Source organism: Myxocyprinus asiaticus, chromosome 5, assembly GCF_019703515.2.
Source record: "Myxocyprinus asiaticus isolate MX2 ecotype Aquarium Trade chromosome 5, UBuf_Myxa_2, whole genome shotgun sequence".
NCBI classification, from domain to species: domain Eukaryota; kingdom Metazoa; phylum Chordata; class Actinopteri; order Cypriniformes; family Catostomidae; genus Myxocyprinus; species Myxocyprinus asiaticus.
Genome location: NC_059348.1, coordinates 30,707,463 through 30,724,898, shown reverse-complemented (window position 1 = coordinate 30,724,898; position 17,436 = coordinate 30,707,463). Strand labels below are relative to the sequence as shown.

At 37.7% G+C, this 17,436-nt stretch overlaps 1 protein-coding gene across 1 annotated transcript in view; it reads left to right on the top strand.

Moving 5' to 3' along the window:
• LOC127440462 (XK-related protein 4-like) overlaps nt 1–17,436 on the top strand; it is a 136,359-nt gene that overhangs the window by 81,770 nt on the left and 37,153 nt on the right. The window lies entirely within an intron of this gene.

The following is a 17,436-nucleotide window of genomic DNA, read 5'->3' as shown; positions in this document are numbered from 1 at the left end:
GTGATAGTTGGAGTGAGAGATGACACATCCACGTGGAAGGGGTTTTCAGTAAAGTTGAAAATCTCCTTGTGCTCATTCACATCCTTAAATCTGGATTCAAATTCCCCCCTCAGCTCTTCCAAAGCATTCACAAATCCTCTGTGGCTGAAGTGCTGCTGCGGAGATGGGTCATTTGTGGTGACAGCTCTGAGTTTGGGGAAATGAATAAATTCTCTGTCAGGTATGTACAGGGCAGTTATTTTGTTCTGAAATGCACTGATTGCATTCAGCATGTTGCTTGGAAGCTTATCTCTTCCTTGAAGCTGCAAGTTGAGAGTGTTCAGGTGACAGGTGATGTCAATCAGAAAGGCCAGCTGTGTGATCCAGCATGGGTCTTCCAGCTCTGGCTCCTGTTTTCCTTGCTGTCCAGGAAAGTGCAAAGCTCAGGGAGGAGGCTCAGAAACCGTTCAAGCACTTTTCCATGGGACAACCATCTCACTTCACTGTGCATCAGTAAATCACCATACTCTGTGTCATAGTCCTCAATGAACTGTCGGAACTGTCTGTGGTTCAGCGCTCTGGAGACGATGAAGTTTACCACACAAACAACTATTTGCATCACGTTTTGGAATGTATTATTTCTCAGTTTTGATACCAGTGACTCCTGATGTATGATGCAGTGGAAACTGATAAAGTTGGGTATTTCTTCTCTTTTTTTCATGAGCCCAACAAGCCCCTTCTCCTTTCCTCACATGCTAGGGGTGCCATCCGTGCACACACTTGCTAGACCTGACCAACTGAGATTATTTTCATCAAAAAATGCCAGAAGTGCATTCAGAATGTCCTCACCTCTCGTTTGGCCAACAAGTGGAAGTAAGCACAGCATTTCTTCTCGGAAAGACTTTTCTTTGGGGAACCTCACCCAAACACACAACTGAGCAACATCTGTGACATCGGTGCTTTCATCCACCGCGATACTGAAACACGGTGCTGCTGACACATCACATGACTCGTACCTTTCTCTTTTTAGCAGGAGTTGACTCTCCACAAACCCTGTCTCCGTCATCTTCCTGTCGATTTGTGGTTGTTGCATGCTCCGAATCTTCAGTTCCCTCATTTGTCACTGTCACATTGCTTAGTTGCTGTCCACTTGGTGGGCAACTTTGTTTAATAAGAAATCGATCCATTTTCAGTCCGTATATAACACAAGCTAACAAGCATGAAATGCTCATTAAAATATCCAATGTATATCTGTGGTGAAAAATGGAACTGCAGCACGCTCTCATTGAGAGCCATTGGGGCAGATTTCTGGCTGCCCTGCTTATTTTCATATCACCGTATTATTTACTGCCATGCGAGCCACAAATTAAAGCTTGGCGAGCCGCAGGAGGCTTGCGAGCTGCGCAATGAGTAACACTGATCTAAAGTAAACCTAATTTATACAGAAAGGTGTTGTGCGCTAAAAAGTATGACAATGGGCCTCATTTACTAACATATTTGTGCATAAAACTGGTGTACGAATGCACTTAAATGTATTATAAATTTACAATGAAAACATGGAATGTGTTAAGCCAAAAGGTATGTTATATAAATACTAGTGCTGTGCTCAAAATATCAATTCGGAGATACATCGTCATGATCTCCTTGCTGATGCGCGTATCGATGCACCTGAGCCTGTATCGATATTGCAGCACTTTGCAAGTTTGTGTAGCCTATCAATTCTATCACACGACACAAGTTGACTTTCAGTTTAAACCACCATATTGATGAGAATTTTGCTTCTGCAGGCAAAACTTAAATCTAAAATATATGTGCATTTTGGCTTTTTGCCTTAACTGCACAGTTGGGAGTAAGACATGACTCACGCAATATGTTTTTTAATGCGAGCGCTGCAAATGATTTTAGGCCATCTAAAGAGGTGCAGAGTTTAAATCTCGCATTTAGCATGTTACTGTGCATGGATTGTAAATAGCCTATATACATGAATAAGATGAAGGTGGCTGCAAAAATCGAAGTGGCTGGTAAAATTGGGTCAAAAAAGTTAGTTTCATACCCTGCTCTCAACTGAGATCTGCAGTGAAGACATTGTGGATATCACATGTGAGGGTGAGTTGGACTAACTATGTAAAAAAAAAATTGCAATTGCAGACTAATATGTCTTTTCACTTGATCTAGCACAGTATATTCTGCACTGCCTATAATCTGTGACTCTTCCTGTGTATTTATATAAGTGGCCTAAAATAAGGGGTGTATGATTTCTTTCAAATTTACTATTTTATTATTTACTATTATACAGTTTTAATGTTATGATTATACAGTATTATACAACTCTTCTTTGGAATACAAAACCAATGTAGAAGTGAGTTGTGTTTGACTTGTGTTTTATTTCTAAAGACTGGTTTTTAAACCAGAATATTTTAATCTGTAGTAAGGGAAGTGTAGCACATAACACTTTAAAGCAGAAAGAAGAAAAGGCCAATGACAGTAATTTGCTTTTTGGTGATAGAATTTTTTCTTTTCTTGTGCTTTTCTTATCTTTATGAACTTTATTGTGTTTTAAATGGAGCAAAATTATAGTTTACTGTAAACAACTGACTTATGCTCAGGAGAAATTCATTTCAAAATCAACATGTATTGTGATACATATCGTATTGTGGCCTCTGTATTGTGATACGAATCGTATCGTGACTTTGTTGGCGATACCCAGCTCTAATAAATACTGTATATGTATATTATAGATATATGTATATTATTATTAGAAATTGAATAAATAAGTGACCCCACATTAAGTTTTACTTAGAGCACAAAAAAAGATGTGCATTATAGCTCAATCTGAGATGCATAAAAAAGGAGGCAATCACATGTAATTTATGTAAAAGCTGTATAAATGGTGTTAAATGTGTTTCAACTAGTTATGAGAATAACACTTGAGAGTACATCTTTAAAGTTTGCAGAAAGTGAAAAAATGCTTAACAGGAGAGTTTGTGCAGAAAGCCCTTATACAGAGACCATATGGATGTGTTTAAAGGAATAGTTCACACAAAAATGAAAATTTGCTGATAATTTACTCACCCTCAGGCCATCCAAGATGTATCTGTGTTTCTTTCTTCATCAAAACAGAATTTTAAGATTTTTAGGATTTCATTTCAGGCCTCCTCCTCTAAACAATGCAAGTGAATGTCCTCCATTTTTTGACAGTCCAAAATGCATATTTAGGGTGCATCAAAATAATCCACACGACTCCAGTCGACAAATAACGTTTTTCTGGATGCAAACGATTGATTATTTTGAGAAACAAAACAATACTTATATACTTTTTAATTACAAATGTTCGCTTCCATCTCTGTGACGTGTGCTCATGAGAGGGATGACGTAAGCTCGTTGGTAAGGTCACGCGTCACCTGGAGGAGGAGTCAGGAAGCGCATCATTGTTTACATTGTTTATTTTTAAATTATTATTATTTGGAAATGATTTTTTTATTTTATTTTATATTGTTTTGAAATTGTTTTGGACTGTTTTGGTTTGTGAATGGCGCTTGGTCTGTGCTCTGTGCAAGTTTCTATTGTAAACAATGACACGCATCCTGCCTCCTCCTCCACGTGATGCGTGACCTTACCAACGAGCTTACATCATCCCTCTCATGAGAGCACGTCACAGAGATGTACGGAAGCGAACATTTGTAGTTAAAAAGTATCTCAACTATGTTTCTCAAAATAATCAATCGTTTGTGTTCAGAAGAACTTTATTTGTCAACTGGAGTCGTGTGGATTATTTTGATGCACCCTAAATATGCATTTTGGACAGTCAAAAAATGGAGTACATTCACTTGCATTGTTTAGAGGAGGCGGCCTGAAATTAAATCCTAAAAGTCTTAAAATTCTGTTTTGATGAAGAAAGAAACATCTTGGATGGCCTGAGGGTGAGTAAATTATCAGCAAATTTACATTTTTGTGTGAACTATTCCTTTAATGCAAATTGATAACTATGGGGATGTAGTCTTTTATTTAGACTACTCCAGATTGATAAATATTAGAACAAAAGTGAGAACAAATTGATTCACTGTTGTGAATCTGCCGGAAGTTTTGTGTATGACTTGATTTAAACACTCAAAACTGGTTTGTGAGTGGTTGGTGAATAAGACACAGGATTTTGCACAATTTATCACATGCAAAAATGGCTCAACTGTTTAGTGAATATGTCCCTCCAGAGTTATAGTGTGTTTAAGTGAGTTCGAGCATTGGGACTGGCACAACATAATCCACTCTAGAAACACTGCCCACTAGAGGCATGTGGATCCCTGGTGCTTATCAGCCAGATGAAGTGCAGGCGTGTTCCTTTGCATGGCCTGTAGACCATCTGCAGCTGTCAGTTATGCAGTCTCACTCGCCCTCAGCTGTAAAAGCAAAGTCTTGTTCATAACTGAATGTTCTGTTGCCATTAACAGGTCAAATTCTTTCAGGCGTGAAAAGTCTGCCTGGAAATGCATGTCACTCAATAACCTCCATGTATAAACCAAATCCAGAAGTATGTATAACTTCAGTGGATAGATGAGCATATGATTGCATACCATAATGGACTTCTGCAGTTCATTGACTGAAGTTCTCTTCTCTGAATTTAAATGAGTGACCAGCTGTGAGTGATGTATATATATCGAAGCAAGAGCTGTGTTTGAAGTGGAAGAGTGATTTGACCATAACGGATATGCCATAAACTAGAGCAACTAGATAAAACTTCACAGTCATGTACAGTGTGGTTCAAAGAGACCACTAGTAAAATGCCTACATTTTTGTAATTTACTGTAATACAGTTTTCTGTCATTTCAAATTGTATTATCAGCAAATCAATTTGAGTTAAGTTGAATTGAAAATTAAAAAAAAGGACAAAAACACTATTAAACCACTTAGTCAATACGACTTGTGCACTATATTCTTTTGAAGTAATACAATCACTTTGTGTGTTAAACAGATCGAAATCTGAACCATACCTTAAACATGGTGACACACATTTTCTTAATTGATTAGTAGCTTAGACATTTTCAAAATCCTAAACATTCTGTATATTTCCAGGTTTAAATTAGATTTTAAATCCCAGATTTTCCACGCAGACTCAGACTTTTGAATCCCACTATACAATATATCCTGTGAATATGTGAGATTATTCCTCTTCAAACCAGGCCAGTAGCAAAAGTTCAGACCTTACTATCTTTACTCACATACATCCATACGCAGAATTTTTTTAGTGCCACTGCCTAGAAACTTCCGCCCTGTGTATGAACTTGGTCTGTCACATGTGTATAGTGTGCATGGGGAGAAAGACGCCCTGGCACCTCAATCAAACAGTTATGAATAATCAATGACCTGATCCCCATTTATAATGTAAGTGTACTATGGAGGGTTCACTCCCTGGCCAGGACACCATGCATTCTGCCTGAAATAATCATCCCCTGCTCACAGATCCTGTCATTGAATTTCTGTGGCGGCCTGTCCTGAGTTCTGGAAAGATGAAAGACAGAGAGAGAGTGGTAGTCCCATGATTCAGGGTCCTGAACTCCTGTAAGCACATGGTGCTTATACTAATGGGCACTGTGGGCTAGATGTACGTAAAAACCTGAAGTTCTGGGACAGAAAGCTTCATGGCCTATATGGGTTATTCAGTATTATCCAAATGACATGCATATTTAGTGTGCCAACTTTCAACCAGCCAAATACGGCTCTAAATATGGGACTTTTTTTTCAGCTGTCCTGCACGAGAACTGTCCACGTAGAGCTTGTTTACAGTACATAGGAAAACCATTGATAAACAGCCTGGACGGACACAAAAACACATTCGGTGTGAATGCCCCTAATACGCATAAAATGGAAACCGCTTTCATACAACGACCAGGAAGAACAATACATTTCTACCAGTTGTTTCACTTTTAATAAGCACTCCTTTTTGTTAAAAAAAGAACAGCTGCGATCAATGGAAAAAGACAATATTTTTGGATATATCCACTTGGATACATTCTCCCCTGCTAAAAGCCATTGTCCCCGATGACTTAATATATATTGTTCACTTCTTTAGCAGCTTCTCTAAAGAACACACTACCCAGGCTTGTTAACACCTGAGAGAAGACTTCAGGACTGATTTTGGCTCATGAAATGTATGCCAGCATTGGCTCTTTTAGTTCTTCTTGATGCTGGTACAGACTTTTTCATCTCTGATTCAGACATTCAAAGAGCTGTGCCAGTTTCAGGCTCAACCCTCTTTGGACCCGACACTCTTGGAGCTGTGTCCTTGCTAGACTCAATTCTCTCTGGTACCGAACCTTGTTGTTCAGTGTTCCCTGAAATCAGTACAGGTTCACCTAAAAGGGCTTCAGTGGCTGACACAGGGTTTTCAGGTTTCACATTCTCTGTCTCTTGCAGACTATGATATGTGACCTCTTCTAACACAACAAACTCAGGATCAGAATGCACAACCTCAACTAGGGATGTGCGAGACTAGTCAACTAGTCGACTAAACGGTTCTGATGCTGCTAGTCAACACTGGAATTACTAGTCGGTTAATATTTCCCCCATTAAACTGATCATCATTTTTACACGTTTAAAATGATGATCAGTTTGGCTTTATATATTTTGTTATATTTATATTTAGGCTGTGCTTAAATTACTATCATATTAATGTTACATATTTTAAATAGAATTAATAATACAAATATTATTTAAAAAAGAGGATATCTGGAGCAGATACAGAGTTTAATTTCACCTCAGGCTGCGCATGCGTCTTCCCTCTCTCACTCGCGGCGCGCGCAGGAAAATGTCCTCTCGCTAGTCAAGCAAACTCAGCAAAGAAGTAATGAAATCACTTCAGTGGTGCGGGAATCGGCTTTCCAAATGTTTCTATGTCCCCATGGATGTTTTCACATTTGAATCTTCTTCACATCTGTGCATGCTTGTACTTTATTTTTCCGCTGAGCTGGCTTTTTCAAGTGCAAGATAACCGTGTTCCATCGGACCATGTCGACGTGTTAATTTTGCTCATGCAAAAATGTATGCTTTTGAGTAAGTAGCCTAGAAAATAACTGTTTTAGGCTAGGTATGCCATTTTTTTAATCTGCTGATTTTCAACGAGGTGCCGACTGCTTAACGGGTTAAACTATCTTTTATTCTGTGTGCATGTCATGTTTAGAATACATTAGGTTTATTGTAGGCTACATCACAGGCCTATTTTTTCTATCCTATAGCTACTTTTTTTTTTTTTTTACATCATAACTCTTTTTGGTTGATGTTCTTTACCGAACAGCTGTCATATTAAATCAATGGCTAATGCACGACTGCACGTTGTGAAATACGCGCAACTTTTCAGCGCATTATTTTCTCTCTTGTAGATTTGGCTTAGTCTACCTGTTAATTATTTTCAACAATGTCCTGACTGTTTTAATATGTTAAGTAACTTTTACTTGATGATTTCCATTTAGAACAGACTTTTTGGGTTGTTCTATTGATCCTGCACTATTCATTCAATTGTTTTCTATAAGTATGTCTGTTAAGTATTCACAAACGTTGATTCAGTGAATGCGTGTCATGTTCTATATTTAATGTACAATGATCTTAATACAAGGCGAGGACGTCGCAGATAAATGCCCCTTTTCAGTGGAATTTAGCATTGGATTTGGAATAGATTAAGTATTTTAAATGTTTTTGTTTTTTTTACTGTTTTCTAAAGGTTGGTTTCTCTTTAGACTAGTTGAATTAGTCGTAGCACACATCCCTAACCTCAACCTGCTCAGAAACAGATTCTCCCCTTGATTGTGGTGTTGTGCCTTGATCTCGCAGTCACTTGAATAAGAGCACGCGCTCTCTCCCTCTATCACACGTGCAGCGGGTGCTGAGATTGATGGAGGCACGCAAAGCAAAGTTGGTTAAAATTAAACTGATATGCTAGATTTAAATGGCAAATGAACATGTATTTATGACATGTATCCATGTATGACTACAGAGAGCACTTCAATATGAAAACAAGCAAATCCTGTGCATTTATGTCGATTTAGAAATCCCGGTCTGACTTTTTTAAAGTCCCTTTCGGGGGTAAGGACGTATTGTCACCCTAAACAAGCAGATATTTAGCTTTTCCTACTTGCATTACAAGTTTTGGACAGTTTTGCTGCTTCCTTTGGTGATTGATGTAATGCATTGATAAACTGAGCACCGGGGCAGATGAATGCTCTGACATCACGATCCGTGTTTATCTTCTCCCTCTTAACGAATATTATCCATAATGAGCAAATTAAACATTAAACATGATTGTCAATAGAGGGCAAAATGTAACTGTCATATCCGGAGGTCGGAGACGGTGAAACGGGGTGTTTTCGCCTGTCAGTCATTGATGCTCTATGAGAGTTTGAGCATACCAAGATGGCCACTCAAACACTTCCGGTGGATTCACCTCCTGCTGGCAGTTTACCGTTGTATCAGCGATCCAGTTATATATATATATATATATATATATATATATATATATATATATATATATATATATATATAATATATATATATATACACAGTATATATGTATATATATATATATAATCAGTGACAGGTTCACTAAATCATGAAGAGGGCCAGCAATTCTAGAAATACCCTCAATGAACTTTCTGTAGTAACTACAGAACCCTAAGAACGAGCGTAATTCCTTAACTGTACATGTGTCATCTGTGTCATCAAGGTACACTAGCATGATCTGAAAAATTAGATCACCCATGGAAGCTGCATAAGATGTTAGGCTCTGACTTAGTGCACTGCAAAATGAGTTCCTCGACAGCTTGTGTTAGCTCTCCTATAGCTTTTCCTTTCCTTCCAATTTTTAAAACTTCTTCAAGAGAAGCAGGGTTTTTCTCAGGTATACCAACAGCAGCACACTGAGCTTCTTCTTTCTCAGACACAACGTTTCTGTTGCTGACTAATTTTGTGACACAAGATTTAGGATCTTCTAGAGACCACATAAGGGCTTCATCTCAAATCATGTCTTATTGAAAAGTATGCTATGAATTTTCAAAGTGATAAAACAACTTAAAATATCACATGGCGCCAGGCAAGCAACACTCACTGGCAACAACACTCACATTTTCTTTTTCCTTTTTCGCATTTTCCTGTCTAGTTTAAAAATACAGCTACAATGATGAATTTTGATTGTTTTGAAGTTTGATTGATTGTCTGAGTTGTATTAACTGTATCCCAGAATATTCCTTTAACTGTTGATTGTAAAAGAATGAAAGTGAAGATCAGGAATGTCATTAACGCTGGTGTTTTAGGTTGTTTTACACGAATGATGCAGTTTATAAGAGCTCTTTTAAAAACTTGATGCAACATATGACAACAGTTGAACAAACAAATTTAAGTGCTCTTACAGGGCTGTTTTCCTCCATCTGATTGGCAGGTTAGGGAAACACAGAGCTCTATACTGTGTGCGTGTGTGTGTGTGTGTGTGTGTGTGTGTGTGTGTGTGTGTGTGTGTGTGTGTGTGTGTGTGTTGTTGTTGGCTAGTAGCAGCGATGGTTGGGGAGTTTAAATGAGACAGTGATGAAGAGGAAGCCGCTAGCCCGAAGTGAAGGAGAAAAATGTCAGGAGAAAGAGGAAGCGTCTTGTCTGGGGATGTCAGTGCAGTGTACAGTCACAAGCTTCAGATCAGCCTGACCAAAGCAACCACTTTAAATCTGAACACTTTAAAGCAAGCATTTTTCAGGCCAAGGACCGCTTGGTGGGTAGAGAGATGGAGCAGGGACACCTGTTACATATTGTAAAAAATTGAGTGTTGTGTTTTATGCCTATAAGAACATGTGTATGGTACCATATTAATGTATGTACCAGTACATACTTTATGATGTTTACATTTACATATTTACATACAGCAGGTGTCTTCAACCTTTTTGACATGAAGTGCCATTTTTTATTTTTATTTTTAATCACTGTGCCATACCCCATCAATAAAGATAGATACTGTAGATAGACAGACGGACTCTCTCCATGCAAAATAAAACAACTTTAATAAGGTTACTGATATGACTGGAGTCTCATGTGAAAGTCTCAATCTCATGTGAGTGGTCGATTTTATACGTTTCAAAATTACTGTTAATTTCTTTAGCAGTAAAACTTTGTAATGGAGAAAATTCACCTATAATTATGTTGATTTGTGAGTCACCGTGTGTGTGGAGCATTCAAAACTGTGTAGTCTATACCAGGTTGATTATTTCAGTGGTATCTATTTATTTACATCAAGTAGACAATTGCTCTGAAAGTAAAAAACAACGACTAATACAAGAAACTGAAGACTGTTGTCCGCTCATCCACACAGCGCAATTAAGCCAAAGCTGACATGTTTACTTGCGTGACCACTTCAGTTGACTTGCACAGTTTCGTCAGACTTTAAAAGTTATTGGCTTTCTGTTCAGTTCATAACAAAATAAAACAGCTTGTGCAAATGTGAGGAAAGATTACTGCAAGACAAGAGGAAGGTTTGCCATGCAGGTGCAAGGAATCTCAACATGTCAAGGGTTTTATCTAAATGAAATACATACTCCTCGCTATCGCTTGCGTGCAAGTGATTATTGTGTACCAATTGTGGATCAAACAATAATTTGCGTACCCCCGGTTGAAGACCCTTGCTTAAAAGGACAAGTTCAGACAGAGATGGGATCTTAAAGGGGAAGTGTTATTTTTTCTTTGATCTATCCCAGCTCATTATGCAGAGACAACTGTAAGTCAGATATTTCTGTGTAGGTTATAGGCATGCAAGTACAGCTCCTATCTACTTGAACAGAAAAAGATGAAATCTCCAGAACTATTTGTGAAGCCTACATTTCAATAACATGTTTAGAATCACCAATAAAATCTGACAACAGAAAAAAAATAAAATAAAATCTTTAGCTCAAAACATGATACCGCATTATATTTTCCAGGCTGGTCTAGCTAATAAGCAAGCACATTTTAAAGTAAAAATAGAGAAACAGGCAACATCTACAGCTCATTTCACTGTAAGGTGGGAATTCCATTCCTTCTTCATTTGTTTCTATTATTCAGTCACCTATTTCTGTTCTGTCTCTGATTTGGCTCTCCCAATATAGACCTGTGGTCCTCTGGCCTGGTTTGCATGTGATACCCTGTAAGTATTATGCCGCTACATTTAGATTGCCATTAAGCACTGACACATACTAAGGAATCAGATAATGATTTGGTTGCCGTGTGGTCTAAATGTATGCATGAATTATGATTTCCTCAGGCACTTTGTGTGCTGTTTATATATTAACCCACCCCCCACCGCTCTGATTGGCATAGGCTGAGATACAGCACTAATCCAATTAATTAAAGGGGATACACATCAACATCTGTCTAATCCCATTCTGAATGGTGATTAGGTAGATAGCATGCTTTCGGCAAAATGCAGTAATATGATGCAGTGGCCAGCCAGACCTCTTGGTCCTATGGTTTCTGGTGGACAGTCAAAGAAGGAGATACATATTGCAAATTGGAAACAGAGACAGCTTGTGGCTTATCTGAAATCCAAACAGCAGCCATATGAGAGGCCTTTCTCAGTTTGGCCTTAAGGGTGAGTCATATAAATGCCAGGAGACTGCGATACGTCAAGCGCAGGCCTCATTTGAAACCCACTTATCTGATAAAGAAGCTGGACAGTTGCCCGCTCTTGAGGTCTGCAAGAAGATCGCACCGTGACCCTGCTGCTCTGCACAAACAGACTGCAGTACTTTTGTCATAGTGGTTTGCCTTTGAAATGGTCACTACTGGTACAGTCCTCTCAATATGACATTTGCAATCCAATCATCCAGCAATACTTGGCGATTACTGCTTCTTTTTTCAATTGTGGTCCTTTTCAAGAATTTTGAGGTTAATGAATAGTGTGTATATGTGCCTTTGTGTGAATTGTACTTTAAATGTATATTCAGTAAGCATGTGTGCAAAAAACATGGATACCTCCAGGCATGCTGTTTTATTCTGATATGAATACAGTACTCCACATTTACCTCTGAGGATTTCATTCTTCTGTCCTTAAGTCAACACATCCACTATCTTTTACTTGTAAATGTATTGCCTCTGCATTAATTGAAGCTGGCAAGCAGTGTATTATAAAATCTTGCTTTGCATACAAATGATCAAAGTGCAAGAGAGTGAATCTGACAGACAAGTGTGGGCGGCAGCCACTCTCAAAGAAATCAATGAAAAACACCATGCAAACTAGACTATATCCCAATAAGCGTAGTTTGTACACATGGTATTGTTTATGTATATATTTGTTGTAACGATCCTCATACTCAATAAAAATGTAATATTCTGTTTATTGCCAAGGGTGTGGATTTTGGGAAACCCTCTTGTTAAGATAAGACAAGCCAAGATGCAGTGCACTTCCTGTTAATGAATCTCAGGGGACAGAGAATGGCTATAGTTGAAATAGAATACTAGCTTACTACTTAGCACATGAATGACCAAGCAAAGTCAAATTTACAATTGAGAAACTTTAGAATTCTAGATGATCCCCAAGTTGTTGACTTTAAAAGGGGCATGTCTTCATAAAAGATAATGTAAAGCAGTGATTTAGCAATTTTTTTTTTCAATTGCAGTGCATTATTTCAATAATATTTATTTGTTTTTTTATGACCGTCAACTAATGTAAAGCTAATAACTCACCATTTGTGGTTTGTTTTATGCTAATTAAAAGTGCTGTAAGCTATTTTTTTCATGGAAAAGTATGTTCCTACTCCGTTAAATATATTAATGAAATAAGTTTCCTGAGATATCTCACTGGTCTCTGTGACAGCTGTAGACTTTGTAAACAGCAAATAAAAATGTGTCTGTGAATCTCGGACATTGACGCTTTTCACCAGTCAATCATTTTGCTCGCTATTGTGACACTGTTGAATTTTACAGCCACAGGAATAAACAATGCTGATCTTTTGCTTGGTTTTGGTCTCAAAATTATCTTTGGAGGGCGGGGTTTTGGAATGAGGGGGCATGGCTAATTCAACGGCTCAGTCACGTGAAAGCTTCAGAACGCTAAAATCGCATACAGCACCTTTAATAATCTGTTAGATATTATGCATTAATAAGTTGTCATGTATTTTGTTGATTCATGTTTTTTATATCTTTTATTTTGAAAAGTTTAGTTCCTGTTTCATGTCATGTGTTCCTGGTCATGTGATGTCCTGTTTTCCCTCCATGTTCAGGTGTCTTGTTTTCATTGGTTCATTGTTTGATTATTTTGTTTAGAGTTCTGTTTGTTCATTGGTTTATGTCCATGTATTTAAACCCTCATGTTTTCCATTGTCCTTTGTTAGGTATTGTGTGATTGGTAACGTTGTCATGTTTTGTCAGGCCAAGTTTAAGTCAAGTCAAGTCAAGTCAAGTTCAAGTTTTATGTTTCTTTCATGTTTATAGTTAGGGTTTATTGGATTTCACGTTTATAAATAAATTTGCACTTGGGTTCTTCAATTCATCGTCTTCATCATTGACATTGTCAGCACTAGCAGCCATTGTTACATAAGTCATATACAGTGGGTCATGTAAAAGAGATGCAGGTGTATTCACTTATGCTTATTCGCCAATACAAGAAAAAAACAGCTTTTGCTGTCATTCACTGTGTTTTTGTTTTAGTTATACTACTTCTGTATTTTATTTCTGACTTGAATGCATGGCATGTCATAAAACGAAAGCCAGACTCAGACTTAGGAGGTTGCAGGTGAACTTGAAGGCAGCAAATTACCTGATAAAGGTTTCAAACAGAAGTATGTTAAACTGTTGTCACATGACCTCACAACGTTGCATGTTTTATTCAACAAGTGCTGTCCAGTTATCATCTTGGAAGTAAACATTATTTTTGCATTTTAAATCCAGTTTTATGTGAAATAAAATAAAATCCATCACACTGGAAATGCAAGTCTTTGTGGTAGGGCTGGGCGATATATCGCATATTCATGATATTATCACGATAATTAGGCTGACGATATAAAATTAAGCAATATTGTGAATATCGCGATGATTTTAATTTGCTTTTTATTTGCCCATTAATTTTCATAAAAAGCACATCAGTAGACTAATTTTACTATCCTTCTGGGCAGCATAAATAATCAAAATAACACCAAAATGGCAATATGGTCATATGTGATTTTAAAATTGCAATGGGCTGTGATAAAAGAAAAACATAGTCTGTGTGCACTTCAGAATGGATAACAGGCTGCTCTGTGCACATACGGGACTTATGTGTGTTTTTACCCCTTTTAGAGCAGATCACATGACATTTGAGACATTTCAGAGCAAATACATACAGTTGCAATCCAGTGGCGGAGCTAGGGGGTGGCCACCATGGACCGAAGACTGGCCACCCCATTGGCCACCCCACTCGCAACTGCCGCTTTGGTCATTTTTTGTCTTGGGCACAATTTAGTTTTTAGAGGTGGAACTGTCTCTGTACAACTGCAACACACAGGAGTCTTAACGTGCACACACCAAGATCGCCGCACCTCTCTGTCCCGGATGTCACTGTATTCCCCCCACCCCGACGATACGGAAATGCTGTCTATGTGACTGACACCATGGATTCTTTCAGGTATCAGGCCATTATGGCATGAAAAATGTGATGCCTTCAGTGTGTAAATTGAAGCTCTGTGATCACTGGACTGCAAGACAATAACACCAAGGATACATCCAAGTTGTCCAGAATCTGGTTCAGGGATAGGTTGTGGAATGTCCTTAAATGGCCCTTTCAGTCCATCATTAAAATCCCATTGCAAACCTTTGTTGGGATTTCAAGGAAGCAGTGGCAGCACAGAAACCAAAGAATGTCAATGAGCTGGAAGTTTTGCTCATGAGAAATGTGTAAAAATTCTAATAGAGAGGTGTCCGAAGCCTTAGAACACTTACCTGAAACATTTATTTGCTGTTATTAAGGATAAAGGATGCTCCACAAATGATTGACTTTGGGGGTTGAATATTTTTGACATGACATTTGTGGAGAGAATGAGTTATTTTTAATTTTTAAATTTGGGTAAACTGAACTCTTTGTTCTCAAAATTACTTAAATATGTATTAAAAACTTACTTTCACTGTTTACTGAGGTTTTAGTTGGTGTTTTAATTCACATCACCAGAATGTATTGCTGGTCGGGGGGTTGAATAATTTTGATTGCAACTGTAATTATCAAAATATATATTGAATATCGTCAATAGGCTGAAAAATATCATATAATATATATATTAAGTATACTACATTGTGGTATACAGTATTTCACACAGTAAGCTCTGTAGGTCATATTATATGCATACAGAAAATGTGCGTTCTGTGCACAATATACACATGAATACATCAGCAATAGTAAGCGTAGTTAAGTAGAGTGTTATTCTGAACATAGCCAATGAGTGTGTGTAGATGGAAGTGTGTGGCTGTTCTTGGCTGGGTGCCAGTTAGGGTCAGGGGGGTAAACTTCGCAATGGGGGTTGCACGGGAATAACCCAGTGACAGGTCAGTTAGTTGGCAAAGACAAAGCACTGGGAGCCGATGCCTTTAGCATCACAGCACACAGTGCTGCTTTCCTGGAACGTCTGAGGTTCATTATTAAAGGGCTGATGTGCTACATTCTCCACCAATCCATTCCAATTAGCAGATGACATACTGCTTTTTTAAAAAGCTCTTTTGTGTAGCAATCACTCATACTGTTATAAATGTCTTTGTCTGTGACAGGCTGTCTTTCTCAGTCTTTTCTTTCCCTGTAAAGGCAGCGGACTCGTTAAACTTTCTGGTGTTTTCTTACAAAGAAGTTGGTGTTGCTATAGCAATTCCTACTGATTTCCTACTTTTTTTTTTTTTTTTTTTTGCATGGCATTTAAAAGTGAAAGTGTTTGAGATCATTGTGGTTGCTTGTTTAAAAAATAGATTGGATTTCAAAATGCAGTGACTTTAGATACTAATTGGTCTTTAAAGCAAAGGTTTTTCAATAAGCCAGGTTAGTAAATTGGTGGTGTGAATAGTGTTTGCAATAAACTCAAACAGGTTATGCTTGGACTGTTGCCCAGGTAATCAACATCTTCAGATAATTACGGTATGTTGATTGACACATATATTTTCTCTCCATATATATTTATACAACAGTTAGTTCCGGTCCTCGAATCTGATTGGATGAGACATGTTCCATGAGTACTGATGTCTCGATCAGTGTATCAGCAAGTGTTAAGAGCAGCACAGATGTGTAAATGAGCTACAGTATGTGTCTTTTCATTTTTCCCGGTGGCATTAAAGATTTTAGCTAGCAGGTGGTGACAAAAGATCATTTGTATATGTTATGAGCCAGTTAAGAATGACGTGCATTGAGTTAGCACATGTCAGTCAGTGAGCGGTTTCTTTGAAGACATCTGCATTGTCTCTCACTCCATGATCATTCGGATTACATCACAGGGGAGTTTCTACAATTAATTGATAGAAACTGCCCAAGCCATAGAATTAGTCAGATTTTACATCGAACATTATCTGGTGACCCAACACAGCACCATAATAGTTTATATCATACAAAAGCATAAAAATGTCCCATAATGTTTTATTAATTTTTTATTTACATTGATTTTTTTTATTAATATTGCCTCCCTTTTAAAAATTGTTGAGCTAATTTATTTTGCTATCTTAACCATGCACAATTACTTTATATGGTTAGTTGCATCTTATTACTTGTATTTAGCCTTGTTTTTTCCCTGCTGTCCACGACTCTATCAGAACAGACCTGAGACTCATTTCTGGGTTGTGACCCACCAGTTAAGTAATGTTGTTCTACATAGTATGTAATATAATAGCATACAGTTTATGTTTGATCAGTGTTTTATGTTATACATCTCTATTTATACCATTTTATTGTGTAGTACAAAAAGATGGAATAGAAGACAGACCTGTAGAACCACATTTTGATTCCTCCTCTAGTTGCAAAGTTGCATATTAACAATTAAAATGTATTTTTAGATATTAGGAGGAAGTTTAGAATGCTAAATACAGATGCGCACAATTAGTTTAAAATACCCCAGCTTTTGCAGAGGAGCTGTTCCATTTCAACACAAGTAAATGAAGTCTGCCAAAAGGCGAAAGGTTACTTCCTTCTAACTACAGAGGACCTCACCAAGGTTCACTCACAAAACTTCTTGAAAGAAATAGTTCACCCAGAAATGAAAATTCTGTCATAATTTAGTCACCCTCATTTCCAAACCCACATGACTTACAAATGCAGAATACAAAAGATATGTTTAAACAAATACAGCAGGCCATCTTTCCTATTCAATGGCAGTGGATATAGCGCCGTGCTTGGAGCTTAAAAAAGCAGTTAATGCGACTCATGCATCATATTCCAGTGGATATTCCAGTGGTTTTTGTATTTACGCAAGAAATTCTGTTGTTTAGCGCTAAAAACGACGAGAGTTCTTGCATGAATGCGTGTAC